Source organism: Triturus cristatus, chromosome 3_2, assembly GCF_964204655.1.
Source record: "Triturus cristatus chromosome 3_2, aTriCri1.1, whole genome shotgun sequence".
Classification (NCBI taxonomy): Eukaryota; Metazoa; Chordata; class Amphibia; order Caudata; family Salamandridae; genus Triturus; species Triturus cristatus.
In genome coordinates this window covers 980,483,124-980,501,518 of record NC_140584.1, presented here as the reverse complement: position 1 = coordinate 980,501,518, position 18,395 = coordinate 980,483,124, and the positions used below count along the sequence as shown (strand labels likewise).

General features: G+C 42.9%; 1 protein-coding gene across 2 annotated transcripts in view; it reads left to right on the top strand.

Moving 5' to 3' along the window:
- The first annotated feature begins 231 nt into the window (after positions 1–231).
- The window catches only part of CAMKK1 (calcium/calmodulin dependent protein kinase kinase 1), a 1,170,789-nt gene continuing 1,152,625 nt past the window's right edge, over positions 232–18,395 (top strand). For both annotated transcript variants that reach the window (XM_085649569.1, XM_085649570.1), the window contains exon 1: positions 232–479. The gene's annotated coding sequence lies outside the window, so the exon portion shown is untranslated. The remainder of the gene's footprint in view (positions 480–18,395) is intronic.

The following is an 18,395-nucleotide window of genomic DNA, read 5'->3' as shown; positions in this document are numbered from 1 at the left end:
GCAGTAAGTACGCGGAAACGCAATCGGTACTTGTCCAGGAGCCAATAAGCAAGAAGACTGCGAAGTACCCAATGCCGTCGCTAGCAAGAAGCAGCCAATGGGCTTGAAGCAGGGGCTGTCTGTCTTGGTGCGGAATGCTGGAGGAGGAGGAGCCTGACAGTGTTACCTTGTGTCACAATCTGATGAACGTTGAGCGCTCTGTGCCGGGGCATAGGCGAGCGACTTGCGTGCCCCGCCGGCACGCGCCTCTCTCTCTCTCTCTCTCTCTCTCTAGCTTTATTCCCCCCCGCCCCTCCCTGCTGCACGCGCCCTGCCAGCCAATGCGCGTGCCTCGCCAGGTGTAGTGAGCTGCAGAGCGGGCAGTTCATGACTCCCAGGCGCCGGGTCTGTGCGCGCGCCTCAGCCATCCTCTCATCCAGGCAGCCCGTGCGTCCATGGTGAGGCAGCGCAGACTGTGCAGGAAGAGGCAGCCCTGGCAGGTAAGAGAAGCGATCGCTCTCCCCTTTGGGCACCCAGTTGCTCCTGCAGCCCCTACCACAGGTTTCTACGATAGAAACTTGGAGCAGAGCCGGGCGCCGCTAACCTGCCGTGTGCTGCAGAGCCCATGCACGTATTCCTGTAACTGTTGCACATATGTTTGTACTCCTTGGCTACATTTCTGCCATGCTTTTGCCGCCCATGTGCACTGTCTTGTCGTGACTGTCACTCTCATGCAGTCCTAATATACCTGTCCCTCCTTGCCCCACACAACCCCGTCATGCTTAGCATTAATGGGCACATGTTTGTGACCATGGGCACACATTGCAGTATTTCACCACTGGGTATACTGTCATACATACTATTCGTATTGCATTAATTTCTACCGTTTATGTTACTACTGTACCTATCCCTGAACACATACCACTATTGGCTGCATTTTTTTGCAATGACTTTTATACTGTGTACTCCTATCTGACATGCCTGTCATTATTGGTCACGTCACAGATATTGCTGCTACTATTGAGCAAGCTTCAGGGATGCTTATCATTTTTCGAAAATTCCTTTAATGAATGGCGCTATTCACGCATATATATCAAGTATGTCACCAGTGGACCCATTTCGGTGTTGCTTGTCACTATTCCCGAAAGCTTCTTATTGGCCGATAAGTTTCTGTCCCTATTCCACGCCTTCTTGTCCTGTGTGCCAGTATAGAACACATTCATGACACATTTGTACCAGTGCACTAATTAATGTAACACCCATGACTATTGTGCAGAGTCTCATTCACTATTGCACTATGATTTATCATGCCTGTGACTATAACACACTCATATTTATGCCATGTCTGTTGTTGGCATACGTCATGTCTGTCGCTGTTTCTCTCCTTTCTATAATGTTTGGGAATTAATATTCACATTGGCTGCCATTATTAAAGAGTGCATGTTACGCCTGTCACGTTTTCTCTCTTGCCATCACTGCTACTACTATTATAAACAGTTATGTTGTGCTTGTTAAGAACATTCCTTGAATGCCTGTCAGACCTGAACATGTACTTTTCATGTCTGTCCCTATTACAGTCATTCCGGATATACCAGGCGCCACCATTACGCTGCAACTATGCCTGTTACTGCACATATGTGTGCAGCGCCTCTCTCTAATACATGGCTTTCGGTTATGCTTGGACATACTATACATATTTTTGTCGCTATTGGACACATTCCTGTTATGTTTGGCGCTTTTGGACACACGTCTGTCATATTTTCTTATTAGTGCACACAGTCTTGGCAGGCCTGTCAGCACGTCAAAGGCTTATTCCGTTCCTTTTGCTGGTTCACTCATTTCTCTCATGTCGATTACTGTCACACACACTTTTTCACTCAGGTCACTATTGTAAAATTATACACATTTATGCCATGCATGTCGCAGCTGTACTCCTTTCTTTAATGCTTTTGCTAGCATTTTCTGGGGTGACACGTATATACGTTTGTCTTAATTCTTAAACACAGTCCTCTAATTCATGTCACTAGTGCATTCTTTCTCGAACTGTATGACACTGATTAACATATCGCTCCTGTGTCTGTCACTGTTGGGCACAATGATTTCAAGCCTGTCATTATTAGGCACATTTACGTCATGAACGTCTGTATTGCCCACTTTTATTTTGCGTACACATCCCGATAGCGCCTAGCGCGTGGCACGCTATCCCGTAGTGTCTATTACAGTTGACAGTATTTACTTCCTGCATTATTGCACACATTCCTGTCATGGCTGCCAGGAGTGAATTTTTTCCTGTCCTGTATGTCACCATTTCATATAATTTTTGTCAAGCCTACCACAAGTACACAGATGTATGCCTTGCTTCATGTGCACGCAGGTCACTAATGCTTACATTGCTGTCCCGCAAGTCACTATTGCACGCGCTACCGTCACGCCTGTCATCATTGCACGCATTTCAGCCCCGCCTCTTACCTTTTGACAAGCGTACGTTTTGTTTCATGCCCACACCTATTTACAGGCGCTAATTAACAACGGGACTTCCGCCACACCTGCCGCTGTGGCGCTCATTCCCATCGCGCCTGTCACCATTGCACACATTTTCAACCATGCCTGCTCCAACGTTTCTACAAATGCATGTCTTGCTTGGTGCTCAACCACTCCTTTCATGGCCGTCACTGTTGTACACATTCCTATCACGCCTTTCATTTTTGGGACGTGGCCCTGCGATAACTGCCCGTTTTACACCCATGTCGCGCCAGGCACGCATCACTGTAGCTTTCCTCTGCCCACAGTAGCATTCGTTTAGCTCACTACAACTAGTTATCATGCCGGGTGTTTGCAGAAGCAGCAGACTTCCTTGTTAGATAACATCGCTGACAGGGCAGCTTTCACTTCCTTTTCTCAGAGGCTGACGGCCTCTCTTTCAGTGGTCTGGGAATACTCATTTCCAGCTGCCCTTTTATGCCCGTGCCGTCCTGTGTGTGCTCCCAGGCTCCGAGTGTCTCTGCTGTTTGCGCAGGGATTCGTCTGTGTGCCGGGCGATCATTGCGCAGTGCTTTCCCCTCTGGGATGCTCCAACCGCTTTCTGGCTGCGTTTCAGCGGTTATGCTAATCTGCTGGGGGAGAAGCAGGCATGTCTTTCCTGCGGCCTGCTATGCTTTCGAGGTTGTTTTTCATTATTGAGAGGCTCTCCCTTGTTTCTGAGTGCTCCCAGGTTTGGCAGATAATTGAAGTAAGGTACTAGGGCGAGTGATTTGCCCAGGATCACACATGTTGGCCCATTGCATGAGCCACGTTACTCGAGTTTGCAGTTTAGCCAGGCAACCACAAACCCACTTCTGATGATTGTGATGTTTCTCTCTTTGTATTCGAATCATTCTCTTACTCCAAGGCTAGTTCTGAACTAAAGTTGGACTGAGTTGAGGACACATTTGAAGTGCTGTCCTTTTTAGATATATCTGGACATGGGGAGGGGGACATTTTGTGTCTTCCACTCCACTCTGTGACCATGGACTCGAATGGCGGGAATCAAAAGACACTGAATATCGTAGCATATTGTAATTAATTAAATCTCCCTCTAGGGTAGGACGCGTCCAAAATGCCTGTGCTAGCCTTGGACGTCATTTAGGGGTCGCAGTTGCGACCCCTAGCTTGCTCCTTGCTACCCCTGCACTGCATTTGTGACACCTGGCCTTAAAGGTGGCAAAGTCAGTGCCAAGTACACAAGAGCGATCCGTACCTTCTCTGGCATCTGAGGTTGCAAAAATATAATGGCTTTAAATGTATGTTGCGTGCATGCATGTGAGTGAGAGTGCGCTTGTGTTAGAGAGCATGTACATGCATGAGCATGTATGTTTGCATGTGAGATCGTGGGTGTGTGTCAAAATTAGTGAGCAAGTATAAGTCAGTCAGGGAGTGCAAATTAGTAATTCAGGGGGAGAGTGAGTGCAAGACAATAGGTGAATATGAATAAGTGCAACGAACTGCTAATGAGTGTGAGTAAAGTGAACTTATGTAGTATTGCTTGCAAATCCGCTGTTGGATCTGGCATGCTTCTTGGCTGTAAAAAACACCCAAGGAATACTGGAGACAGAACTTGCATATGGGATACCCTCAGCAAAATGCTAGTGCTGTGACACAGTGTGTAAATTATGGCATGTCGCACTCATTAAAAAAATGCCAGCGCTGGCCTACTGGTGGAAATCCTTGTCATAGGTAGCACGTGTGACAAATTACTGGCAATGGCACATTGGAGGACATTCTTGACATATGTGAAGACAACTGTGGCAATGTCATGGGGCCATAAATTACAAAATATGAGACATAACTTTTGACATAAGGGACATCCATAGTGCAAGAGAAGCAGTATTAGGACAATTCTGGCACTGGCATATTGTATGTAATGTTTGAGCAAAAGGGTCCCCATAGCAAAATGCTGGTCTTAGCAGTGGAGGTAATTCTTGACATAAGGGGGCACCCATAGGACACTTGGGAAACATAATTGGGTGAACTCATGAGACTGCCAGGTTTCATTAGCTAGGCACGCCATGAAAGGACTTCTATATTCAGTGAGTGTTTTTTCAGAGCCTATGGCTGTTCTCCCCTAGAAGAATATAGAATATTAATTGTACAATTATTATGTAACTTCATCAATGTTAATTATTGTGGTGTCATAAGGATTAGGGTCGTGTGACATGATTTCTTGAGACGATTCAGGGTCAAAGGTCATATAATGTCACTTCCTGTGACATCATCAAGTCAAAGGGTATATGATTTCACTTCCATTACCCCTAGGATTTTGGTGAATCGACGTCCATGGTGCTAGCTGGCGTGCTCTTGATAGGCTCACGTTGTCTAGGGGGCTCTTAAAGTAATTCTTGCTCAGTTGATGACCCCATCGGAGCACCTACTGTGTTAAGCTAACTCCAGGACTTGGCAATAGATGTGCCTACGCATAGCAACACTAGCGAGGTGGCGCCAGATTGCTCTTTAACCAACTGATACTTTTAAGTTGATGGGGTTTAACACAATTTTTTCCAAAGTCAGGGAAAATCTCAGCTGTGCCCCCGATCTTCAAATGCACATGTGTGAAATCTACAACCATCATCAAACCTGAGACCGTTTTGTTACTTGTCTGTTTCAAAATGGTGGCACACATAAACAAGTTTGACCTTCTTATAAAGTAATTTAATGAATGCTGCAGATGTAGGTTCACTAACTGTAAAAGTAATAATGCTTGACTCACACAAAGAGCAGTTTGCAGAAATGGTGTAACTCACTATGCATTTCACATAAATTTATTGCAGCGCCATCATTTTAAGGTTCAAATTCCTTAATTGAGACTGTTATTTTGAAGAACTTTGTAGCCTTTGAATATATGTGCTCTTCAAATTGCCCAAATAGGGAATTTAGGGCTTGATGTACGACCCTAACAATTTGCGATTTGCAAATTGCGTCTTTTTGCGACTCCCAATTTGCGACTCGCAAATAGGCATGTACAACAGTGTCTCAGACACTCTTTACGATTCCTAATGGAGTCGTAAATTGCCTGCCTCATTAATATTTATGAGACAGGTGCAATTTGTGACCCCATTAGGAATGGCTAGCACTCTCAGGGATGGTGGCCTGCTGGTATCAGCAGACCACCATGTCTGTGACTGCTTTTTAAATAATGCAGTTAAAAAAAAAAATGCAGTCCATTTTCCTTAAAGGAAAACGGGATGCATTTAAAAAAAAGAAAAATGAAACATTACTGTTTCATTTTTTAAGAGTAGGCAGTGGTCTGTGGAACCACTGCCTGCTCTTAAAAAATATTTTGAATGCCAGTCACAAAGGGGAAGGGGTTCCCTGGGGACCCCTTCCCGTTTGCGAGTAGCTTACCACCTACTTGAAGTAGTGGTAAACTACTAGTGTTTTGCGACAGCAATTGCGGTTGCGAAACAACGGTACATACCATTGGGACTCGCTATTGGGATGGGACGCCCATGGCACACCTCTTTCTAATAGCGATTCCCAAACCCTATCTTGCGAGTCGGTAATAGGTTACAGACTCGCAAAATAGGGCTTGTACATGGGCCAGACCAATTTTGCGGTCGCAAATTGGCCGATTTTTCCATTTGCAACCACAAAAAATGGTCGTACATCTGGCCCTTAAAATAGTAATCAGTTAACCAATAAGTATAAATGTGTCGCATTTATAATTAAGGCTCCTTGTTTCCCGTTTTAACTGACTTTTACAGATAAATACAGACAGAAAACTTTCAATTTTTTTGTCTATATTTATCTTAAAATGTGGATAAAAACGGAAATTGGGTTGCTTTTTGAGCTATTCTAAATACTATCTGCCATGACTGCCAGGCCAGTAGATGTATAGATTGATAGGTAAGGGGGTTAAAAAAGAAAGACATTTTAGTAAAGAGGCTTTAAAAGCAGTAGATATGCACATGGTTGATACTGAAATTTGCACATTTCCATATAAGTGAATAGATTTATCTTCTGCGGGTGTTCACAGCACTGAAACCTGGCAGGCATTCAAGCATGAGTGCATATTTATCGGGTAAATAAATGCGGAAATACACCAGTTTCAGCTTAATTTTTCCACAAAACCCAAATATGGATAAATACAGACGGAAATGGCAAAAAAATAAATACCATAAAACCGGGAGCCCTATTTATAATGGATTGAGAATACTGTTTTGGGTACCTTCAAATTGCTCATGTATCAATTAAATCCAGGGCCACTGGAATTATGCTATTTTGCGGCTGCAGCTTTTTTTGCTTGATTATTGATTTGCCGCATTTACCACATTATACCTCATCCGCTACTTAGTCTGCAGATTTTATTAAAAAAAACAATGCTCCCAGTTCAAAGGATCAAGTTACTAAAAATGTGTTTGTGCACATTGGAAGGCCTTTCGCAAAGGTTAACTGGTCATTTTTCATTTGCTTAATTCTCTATTTAGTTGTTAAACTGACACTAATATCTTTGTCCCAACAGTATTAAGATATGCAAAACTGACAAATAATGATTGAACTCTATTAAAAAGTGCTACATTATGCCACATAATTTGCCTTTTCTTACTGCATAATTTAGTCAACCCTGCTGCATAATTTGATGCATCCCATCCACATGATTCCAGTGGCCCAGATTAAAAGCAGCTGAGTCAATAAGCAGCCTGTGTGCTGTGCAAATCTACTGTGGTTCTGATTAAGAGTGAGACAATACACTCCAATCCCTGGGCAAACATCCAGTTTCTGAGGATCAAAATTCTAAGTACTCCAGTAATTACCGTATCCTGTAATATTCCCCTGTTGAATTTAGTCAGGTGAAATGTACCGAAATTTATGGGTGGGAAATTACAGGAAAAGAGGCAGAACTTGCAAACTTTGATGCAATAAATACTGCAACAGCATGCTGTGCCTCATTTCTAGGGCAATACCTAGTAAATACCGCATCCCAGTGTTTCAGTATTTACCATTTCCAATAAATACTTAACCACCATCTGCTCAACTCCTTGTGAAAACATACTCTCTTCTCTTCTGTACATGCCATCCTCAGCTCTTGCTGTTCAACACTGATCGTGTTGGTGGTGAACCACAGGCCACCCTTTTCTTACAAAGGCTCGCCTTCATGCCTCATAAGTAATATCTCTGGTTTCTGACATCCATACCTAACGTATACACAGGGCCTCTGGAATTATGCAAGAGAAGACCCAGCTATGCAGTTGGATTGACTATTATGTGGCAAGAAAAAGTAATTAATGCTGCACATTTTATGATAGTACTACTTGATTATATTGTCATTTTTACTCATGGTAACACAGTTTTGGGAAAGATTTCACCTCGTTAGTACCTGTTGGGCAACCAAATGCAGCAATAAGCTACTGAAAGATGACTAAACTTTTGGAAAGGTCTTTCCATTGTGTGGTAACACATGTTGCCACATGTTTAGTAACTTTTGAGCCGTTTGAGCTAAAAACTATTTTTTTAACCCCTTCCATGCTCATGACGGAACGGTTCCGTCATGAGCCACGGTTGAGCTGTGCTCATGACGGAACCGTTCCGTCATGGTCCCGCCCGCGCTCGAACCCTTCAGCACCGCGGCGGAATTCGCCCAGCGCTGAAGGGGTTAAATTAAAATTTTCAGATTATGCAGCAGATGATGAATTATGTGGCAAATCCATATTTATGTGGAAAACGCTGTGGTCACAGAATTCGAGTGTCCCTGCATATACAGTACATTTTCTCCTTCAAAGCATTCCATAATTCTAAGAAAGGTTATGGATAGATTGGTCCTGCGTTTTCACAGAGAAGGTTTTTTTTCTCTCCCTGTAGACTCTACAATTAATTTGCAGACAATTGTAAAGTGGGTCCTCTGCATTCCAGTTGTTATTAGCGATTACTCGATGTCATTGTTTCGAAGTACAGTTTGCTACATCTTTCATGTATATTTTGTTATACACTATATATGCTCTTGCACCTGTCCCACAAATTATCTGGTGTACAAGTAATTGTCAAAAGCACGTATGTCTCGTGACAGTTCTCCGCATGTCAGAACTGGTAATCTAGGCATCCTACGGGAGCTGCACTTCCTGGCTTCCTGCCTGACAACCCTGCCAAATTATTAGAGTACCTGTTGTGTAGAACTAGGGCATAATTATTGCATAATTATTGTGATACAGCCACAGGTGCTGTGATGTAATCCTTTATTTCTGTTTACACATGTTCCTCATGGATGTCTGTCTGTTTGGTTTTTTTTTACTTTGCAATGTTTTTCTAAAGTGCATTTGATGTTTTTTGTTTTACTTCTAATCGTGATAATTTCTGTCTGAAAACCCGCCTTCTGCTATAATTTTAGACTCCTAAGTAAGGGCACTGCTCTTTTCTGGAGCAGGGGGAAGGTGTTAGCTTAGAAATGTTTATCCTTTTGACAGCCCTGGCACATAAGCAGTGGAAAGGGTGTACACGTGAGTGCACTGTATGTTCGTCAGGTGCTTTTGTTCCTAGAAGGACCCTAAACAGCTCCCAAGATGGGTGCTCACTGTAAAGAAGGACATACACTGACTCAGACAAAAAAACAAGAAAAGGTGATTGGGAAAACTTTGCACAGAGAAGTGACAATGTTCAAAGAATGAATTATCTTAATAGAGCTGCTGCTTCAAGGTCAACCTTACGATGACCACCCCACATCGTAAATTATGGGCAAGCCCACTTAGCAGTTCATAAGGAGGAGGCAAACCGAGCAACGTAGCTCATGTATCGACATTTGTTTGTTACTAGATCTTCAATACATGAGCTACGTTGCTCGGTTTGCCTCCTCCTTATGACATACACTGACTCAGGCCTGTGTATGGTGTGTTCTCATTTCCATTAGCCTAAGGTCTGGATTCACACCTGTTTAGCTGAGGCAAATGAAGATACACTAATCCTTTATGGGTTCTGGAGTAGTGTGCTACTCGCCGAAAAAGCACTTCAACGCCTTGTGCGGGGTAGTAAGCGCTGTATAAATGCTATTACAATACAATACAATATCCGTAGCATTTGACATCATTGACTGTCATGTACCTAGGGACCTCTTCCTTCCTACGGGCCATGGGTTCGGACATGGCTCCACACTGCGTCTCCACCATCTTTGAAAGCGTTTGGCTCATGGCCCCTGTCTCTTCTTGGACAGGCGTTTCTTATATCTGGTTCCACAGTGTTCCTTTTCCATCTCAGTTTTAGCTGGTACGTGTGTAATTGTCACCCATCTGCTAATGCAGACTTTCATTTTATAACTTTACAAATGGGGCACACATCCCGCTAATGTCAGGCAGTGATGAGAACTTTGTGGTCACAGAGCTGGTTTCTGGCCTGTGAACTATTGTACTGCTTCTCTCTTTTATGTGGTTAATCAGGGATGTCGCGTGTGGATCTATAACACCCACACACAGGGCAGTTGTAAGTAGGTTGTTGTTTACTACATAATTTATATTTAAAAAAAATACAATGCAATAAGATGAAATGTATTCATTATCCTCCATCAGTTAAAATTCATAAGTATAACTTTAAACGTTAAGAAGATCAATATTAATTATTTCTGCTGGGCTTTTAGACGCAACCCCAACAATGAAAGAAATTTGGTTATACACTTTAATGACTTATTGGAACACCCTGAAAAACAGTACATTGTTGCATCTTTGCGTGTCCTTGTACTCGCTTGCAGAAAGAATGGTTCCAAATACTTATTTTGAATCTGTTTCAGCTTGTACACATGAAGAATTCTTTGTCATAGAACATGAACGGCGCCAGGCAGGCATTCCTACACTTAGGCGTATTCTCATTAGTTTTCTCCAGATGTTGATGACAGTAAAGTTGCCATAAGTCTCTCAATAAATGAGGTCATTGAAATCCCAGGTAAAAGCGGTATCTTTGGTGATGATGATGAAAGTGAAGCCAGGATAGTTTGCCAAATAGCACCAACTGGATCTGACTGCGTGGATCGCGTTGGCAGTGAAGGTGAAGCTTGTATGTTTTGCAGAACAGAACCCATTGAGTCAGAAAATGCAGAGAGTGTTGGCTGTCCAACTCTCACCAGAGTTTGCATTGATGCTGATGGTGCAGGCGTTGTCGGCATTGGTGGATCTTCATCTATGCCTCGTCTAATGATCGCTAATTGCATTGTGTTGCAATACGCTTGATACATACTCATTCGTATAATTACTTCTCTCTTCTTAACTTCCACCATTAGGGGTTCTTCCAGCAGTACATTCAGGTACATTGTTGCAAAGCAGTTTATGCTCCAAAAGGTAGGTCTCACTAGGGAAGCTTGAAATTTCCAATATGACAGTCCAATTTTTTCTTATCTATCTTGCTCAATATTAGGTAGAAGTAGAATGCCATTGTTCCACAATATTGTTGTTCAGTCGGGTAGATGCTGCATCCAATCACTTTAACATTCATGCTGACTTAATTTGTTTTACTAAGAAAAAAAGAGACTTGCACAACTATCAGAAGTGTAGTTAAAATTCCACCAATCAGATTCAAAAATACCAAACTGATTTAGAGAGGAATGAATAAAAAATTAGTCATAAAGCTTGTACATAGGCCACATACAATTTTCTTGAAAATTAGGACTATGCTTGTTGTATTTGATGTGTGTAAGATGGGGCGCCATAAGCCAGAACATTTTTGGGGAAATTGTGCCTACAGAAGTTGTTGAATTTCAAAAGTTGTTGAATTTCAGAACTAAAGGCGCCTCTGTCAGTGTTATGATTGCCACAAGCTTATTTAACTCACCAAAGCGCATATATTTCATGTATTTTTGTGGCCAGAGAACAGGTTCAGACCACGCCCCTAGAGGAGTATCTAATGTAATACCACTACATATTACTGTTTTCTGAACAGTTATAACGAAATGTAGCACAGAGGAGTGTGTGTCCTGGTGCACGCGGGTGCGCTTATGAATGTGACATTGTCTTATTATCAATTGTGAACTGCATAAGAAATTTCCAGGCATTTTAAAGGAAAGCATTGTAGATTTTTTTCATACATCCAAAAGATGAATGTTTTGGACAATCCTATAAATATCAGGCAGTGACTGACAAGGTGATTATTCCATGTAAGAGCCACATACTGTGCAGCTCATCCGCCACGATAAGAGACTGTACAATATTTCTTTTTGCAATCCTTAGCTGGTTAGACGTCAAATAATAAGGGCTGGACATGGTAGATTTGTTTATCAGCTGCAAGGGCACATTATTCTTTTCCAAGTTTGTAACGCCCAGTGTAATTGTGTTATTGCTTGCATCCGAGCCTGTTCTTGAAGCAGATTCAAATTTTCTTTTTAAAGATTGAGGGCAGAGTAAATAATGATGCAAATTGTGTATACTCATTTTGAGAGTGTTTGCAAACTTTTTACTCAACCTTAAATGTAGTTTGCATTATTTATCAGTTTCCCTAAATCTGTCTGCACCTTCTCTTTCATAATAAGCTAGCTCTTCTTCAATGGCAGAATACAAAATTAGGAGATACAAATCATTTATATTTCATGGGATGTGGCCCCTGAACGAGATCATCCAAATCCATGTCTGCACTTAGTTTTGATAGATGTTCGTTCACAGCACTTAAACTGTAATGGGATAACCATCGTTGGCGTAGCTTGCCAACACTATGAGGCCGATTACAATGCGGCCCGTAAAGGCTACGACCTACGCTCGGAGCCTGCCTGGCCGCATCGTAATCGGCCGCTCGGTTTACTTTATGACCACTGCATTTCAATGCTGGCGGCCGGAAAGTAAACCGGCCGGTCATTCCGGCTGGCTTACGACGGGCTCTTGGAGCCCATCAGTCAGTCAGAGCCAGCACTTAATCCCAAAGGGCGGGCCTTTCCACCCTTGGGGTTATGATGCACGGTTTCCGACATGGTTTCCATGTCGGCCTGTCTGATAAACCATGTCAGAAAGCATGTTTGTGGGCCCCCATTCAGGCCCCCTTGTGCATGCGGTCTCCAGTTGAGGGCCTATGGTGCCCCCCTGTTGATCCCTGCAGCTTGTGGCAGGCACCTTGAGCTGCCTGACACGGGGGGCAGGGATGAACAACACCTCCCATTTCTCAATGGGAGCTAGTGTTACAGCCGGTTTATGTCCGTAACACGAGCTCCCATTGAGAAATGGCAGTATGCGACCGAACAGTGTTTCGTGGCACTGTAATGAGGCGGTCGGGACCGGCGATCAGAGGTCGGACAGTCCCAGAACCAAGATGGTCTCGGGCGAACCATAGTCCGCCCAACATCGTAATCCGGCCTGATATGTGCTTACTTTCGTATGGGAACATGTTATACCTAGGATCTGATCTGTTTGCTAAGAAGCTAGCAGCTTTGGAAAGGAAATGATTTGTACACACATTAGTATCTATTGGGCAATAGGGCAATTCCGTCTGAATTTTTAAAGTTACATTATATGTGCCATTCTAAACCATCTTACTCAGTTCATGATAGCTGTTTTTCCATTTTCAGCTTGAAAAGTGTGTCAAATTAATTTTTGCAATCGATGACGTCCTCAAATCTCTAACAGACCTAAAATTGATGCATGTTGTTTTGTTGGATTGCCAAATTTAAAAATGTCATTTCTTTAGGGTCATGCATGCTCTGAGCATGTTATTTGTGTTTTTGATCTGCCAAAACTTGGTGGGCTATGCACTTTTTCATTATTATTTTCTTTCCAATATGCATAACCCGTAACTGCAAATGAACCACTGAATTGTGTAGAATTAATAAATCTGTGATTAGTGATCAGGATATTTGTAACCTTTTAGGTTTTTGTGAATAATAAAAGACGGACGGGTCAGATCTTTCATCACTATTGCAATAAGCGAGTCTTCTCTGGAATTTTTTGAGGACTATTTATGGACCCGACAATGCTCCCACTGTGCATAATTATTTATTTCTCTGGGGCTATTGGCTTTATGGCTGTAATGGTGTCCATAGTGATAAAAGCAAAACAATTCTGGATGATTTCGTGCATTTAAATAAGCAACATTGTTGTCTAAAGATGCATGAGAAGCTGGATCAACCTTTTAACAACATTTGTATCCCATTAATTTGGAAAAGGGCCATGAAATATAATTTCATCTAAGGATATCTTTACTGTCTTGTATTGGATACAATTGATAAATTATGCTGGATGTAGATACTGATATGTACATATTGTCATATAACTGAAAAAAAAAATACATTGCCATTTTTGGGGTATCTGCCTTGTTAAAGGTGATACTGAATGCTTTCTGGTGGAGGTTTGCTTACGTTTTGAAGTGACATTTTATATTTTAAGCTGCATAGGCTGGATTCGAGATTTGCAGGTTTAATTTCCATCCACCATTCTGGTTGAACAATGTTCAGTACCGTACTTGCGGTGGATATTTCACCCAATTTGGAGATCTCCTTGATGGCTGAGGTATATCCAACAGAGTATCTGTCTCCTCCCTTGGAGAAGCCACTGTGAATGGGCAAGGGTTCTGCAGGGCATTCCACCAATCATCAGTATTGTCCCTGGAAATGTTCAACCCCAAAGTGTCAATACATTTTCATCTCCCCACTAACTTGTTTCCTACCCAAACACCACGTAGCATAACATTAAAACCAACAAATGGGTGCCTGCAGCCAGTACAACTGAAGCCAACATTCAGGCTGCTACATTTTGAGCATCAAAGATTAAATGTGAAAAAAACCTGACTAGGGAGATGATCCGAAATTTTTTATTTCAGAGCCCCCTGTTGCTGCTGTTGGCACCGCCGTGTATGAAAGAAATTGATGTTCCTTGGCTATGGCGTCCGTGTAACATAATTTCTCTATAAGGCTGAACAGCTTTCATACAAGAAGATAATAGCAATTACATCACCAGTGTTAGGTCAGAGTATTAATTTGTGTCATGATGGAAAGAGGCATGGTTATGCATGCAAATAGATGATTTAAAAAGGCTCAGGTCTGTGTGCCGCACTTCTAATAAGCATTTGCAATGCAATAGGTCTCACATTGATGAAAGTTTGAGCTATTAGCATTGCTAATAATAATGCAACGCCAATAGCTCAAACTTACAGAAATGTACAAGCAATTGCATTGCAAATGGATCGCGGCACCTGTACTTTAGCTTTAAGATGTTTAAAGCTAAAGCACAGGTGCTGCCATTGTATGAAAAGTGAATAACCAGATAAAAAGCATGCCGCCGCTTTGGTGATCGCAATTAACAAAAACAAATAAAAGCGTGGCCACCATTATTAGTGCTGAGGCGTGCCGCGTTGGTTAAATGAAAAGAAAAAAAGCATTGCAGGAGGAAGGTGAATGGCATTTAAGAAAATAGTGCTGCAGGCTATGATTAAACGGTACTAAGTAGCAACACGTGTAACGGGGTGTCCTCAAGAGAGGTTACAAGAAGAGGAAAGGTGGTACTAAGGAGGGACTGCTAAGCCTATTGACCAATTAAAAGCCTCCATTTACAAAGGACAGTGACAGGAGCCAATTAAAACACCCATATCCTGAAAGCAGCATGTCCCGATGAGACAGCGCAAGCGCTGCCTCTGTGAGACCTAAAAAAGGGCCAGAAAGATAACTGTGCATGCACGTTTCTGGATGCCCTGGAAAATGTAGTCATTCCATATAGATAAGGGAAAGGCCGCAGCAGCTGAGCAATAACATTATGAACACACTCTTTGCTTGACACCCAAATCCTTTTCAGTCTGGTCTTTTCACCAGTTGTTGGGAAGAATGTTTGCCAGTGGGTCGAGCCTTCTTTTTTTCAACATATTTAGAAGATTCTTGCATTATGTTCTTAGCCACTTGGTGGATTATACACAAGGTTCACATATTGTTATATGTGCCCTTGCTGATGCCAGTGAAGCCTTTGCTGTGCTTCAGTAATAGAGCCCCACTTTGCGGAGATGTTTCATTGACAGGATTGATAAACTCCTAAGCTATTCTATAACCTGCATCTTGGTGTGTAATGAAGCTGACACCTCTGCTGAGAAACATGCCATAAGCCCGCTTCTAGGATCACTTGATCATGTCGCTCTCCTATTGAAATATGGATGAAGTTTTGATATACCCCAAAATATATCTTGATTGACTAAAGAGAGACCGTGTAAAAGTAGTTGCTGCTAGAAGTAGAAATGTGAATGTACTAGCGCTCAATGACATCAAAGTGTTAAAAGTCATTGGCCCAGACTACCAAAAAGTGATGGTGTACCAGATTGGTGACAAATTGTGCGCTATGCAAGTGCTGTCTTGAGACCTATTCAAAAACAAGCATTGGCATAGCCAATAGGTCTCGCCTTTAGGACCTTATAAGTGTTTAGCCATGCAACAGTTTATGTTGTTGCACCAAGGATATTGTGGTGGATAACTAAACACATATAAGGTCCCAAATGCGAGACCTTTTGGCTATGCCAATGCTTGTTTGTTTTGAAAATCTGGTCACCCAACCTCTAGCTAAAGTACCTCCAGTGGCTTGACCCTTTAGCTTTAGGAAGGGGCATTTAACCATCAATAAACTTTCAAGGGTTGACCACAGTACTATTGCAATTGTTTAACCCCTTGCATGCTCCTGACGGAACCACTCCGTCATGAGCCACGGGCGCCGTGTGCTCATGACGGAGTGGTTCCGTCATGCTGCGGCCGTTGGCGGCCGCTCCGCCCACGCGACGCTGTTTCCCCGCCTGTGCGGGCGATCAGCGCAAGTGGGTGGAGTCATGACGGAACCACGCCGTCATGAGCACAGCTCGCCCGTGACTCATGACGGCGTGGTTCCGTCATGAGCATGGCGGCGCCGCGCTCACCCCAAACCCCCCCCAGCGCTGCGGCGGAATTCGCGCCGCAGCGAAGGGGTTAATCAATCCTACTCGTTAAGTTGATCTATGGTGAGCCAAAAGCAAGAGTCAACCATGACTGACCTAGGATGTCTACATGTTTTCCAAGGATTCTAAAACCACTGAGCGATCTCACGAGCACCACTACACTTCTTTACACCGTTCTGTCTCTAACTGCATGCCCGTCTCTTTGTCCAATTGCTCCATGTTTGACAATGATTTAAATCACATAAATTCTGCAATGGAAAAGAAGCAATAGATCACGGAATGACCAGACATGAAACTGAAAAGACCACGCTTCCAACGACTACGGAAGGAATACGTTCTACTACTTTGTCACCTTACATCCGGGTGGCAAAGGCTCGCGCACTTCCATTTTGAGGCCACGTAGCGACGTGCACTCGAGGACATACCACGTCCCCTGTGTTTGAAATCTTCAAAAGGGGCGCATCCTTCAGTGGTGAGAGAAACTGTTTACAGGAATGTCTCCCTCAGGGAACAATACACGCTCATCACCAGAGCGGGTCAATAGTGTTATTTTATTTAGGTAAGTTTGTCAGGAAGTACATGCATGACTGAGAGAGAGGAGCATTCAAGAAAAAAAACAATGCAATTTAAGGTGAGCAGTTTAAAGCAGATTAAAGTAAATCTGTGGTAATGAAATTAGAGTAAGACAAAGCAGGCACAATTTGTAGCAGCAATGTATTTTTACGATAAAATGGTTGAATTTTTTTCTGGTTAGAAACATTCAATAGATAATTAAATTAATGTAACCTTTACGGTCTAACATATCAAGCACGCCAGTGCGAAGAGAGAGTGCACATTTCAGACAGCGGAGTAAGTGAAAAGGAGAGCAAGTCATTGTTGTTTGAAGGGTGGCACATTCTGAGCAGATGGTATAAAGTTTTAGAAATTTCACTTCAGCTACGTTTAAACGTGTATAAATAAACCAGTCATTACCACTTCTAAAAAGTTACGAGTGCCAGCGATGCGAACTGACCAGGCAGGTGTTTAAAGCCTGATTTATTTGGGTTGATTGTGTTTGTTGAAAATGGGTCTATCGTTTCAAAAACAAATGGCGTTTCTCTCCTCGTTATGTTTATTTCCCAGCCACGTGATTTACATATGTTTGGCTTTACTAAGCGCGCATTTTTACTAAATTACTGCACCGTATTAAAGGTTTTTTTTTCCCACAAAATTTTTAGAGCGGAGGCTTCAAATTTAGCAACGGCTTGCGCGCTCATTTATTTCACTGAGTATAGAGAAAAAATGCATAATGACGGGTGCAAATTTACCAATCTGTTTTGTTTTCATGTACGTCTATAAAGACATTGAGTGTTCAAGAGGGTGTTCAAGTGGCGAGCTGGGTTGGCGTGAAGGGGGGGGGGGCGCAGTTTGTTCCACACTATGTCACATCCGTTGTTGCGAGCGGTGCAAATGAAACACTATTTAATTGTACCCTCTGTAAGTACAGCTACAGTGTGAGGAGGACATGAGCCACTAATGTGGACAGAACCTCGGTCGGCCAACAGGATAAAACGCGAGCTCTGCTTACACTTTTTGCTGCTAGTTTGTGAGACTGTGGGAAAATTAAAGCAATGGCTCTTTGACATAAGTGAAACCAGCGCAGGAATGTAGCTGGCATCCGGCCGCGCTGCTGCTCGCTCCCGAGCACCCTAGGCCAGGGGAGAGAGAAGGCGGGACATGCACCGGCCTGTGACCAATTGTGTGCTGTTTTTCTTAGAAAGACGCACGCAAAGGCCAATAGCAGGGAGCAAAAAATAAAGCACACGCACGAGCGTGTGGTCTTGAGTTGAAAGTCCTTACTAAAGCCTCGCAGAGCAGCGCATGGGTGCTAGCTCAGGCGAGACCTAACGAGACAGCTCACTTTGTGGAAACAAATGTGTTCTGTGAGTGCATTAAAAGTAGCTACCCGTTGTGTGCATCTCTATTGTTTATTGTAGCCCAAGTAGTATTTGTCCAAAATGTACACTTACAAATAAGTTTAGTTGTAATCCACACATTTACTGCCAAAGCAGTTTCTTGGTGGTAGTAGAATTAATATTATTGGCCAACACAATGGT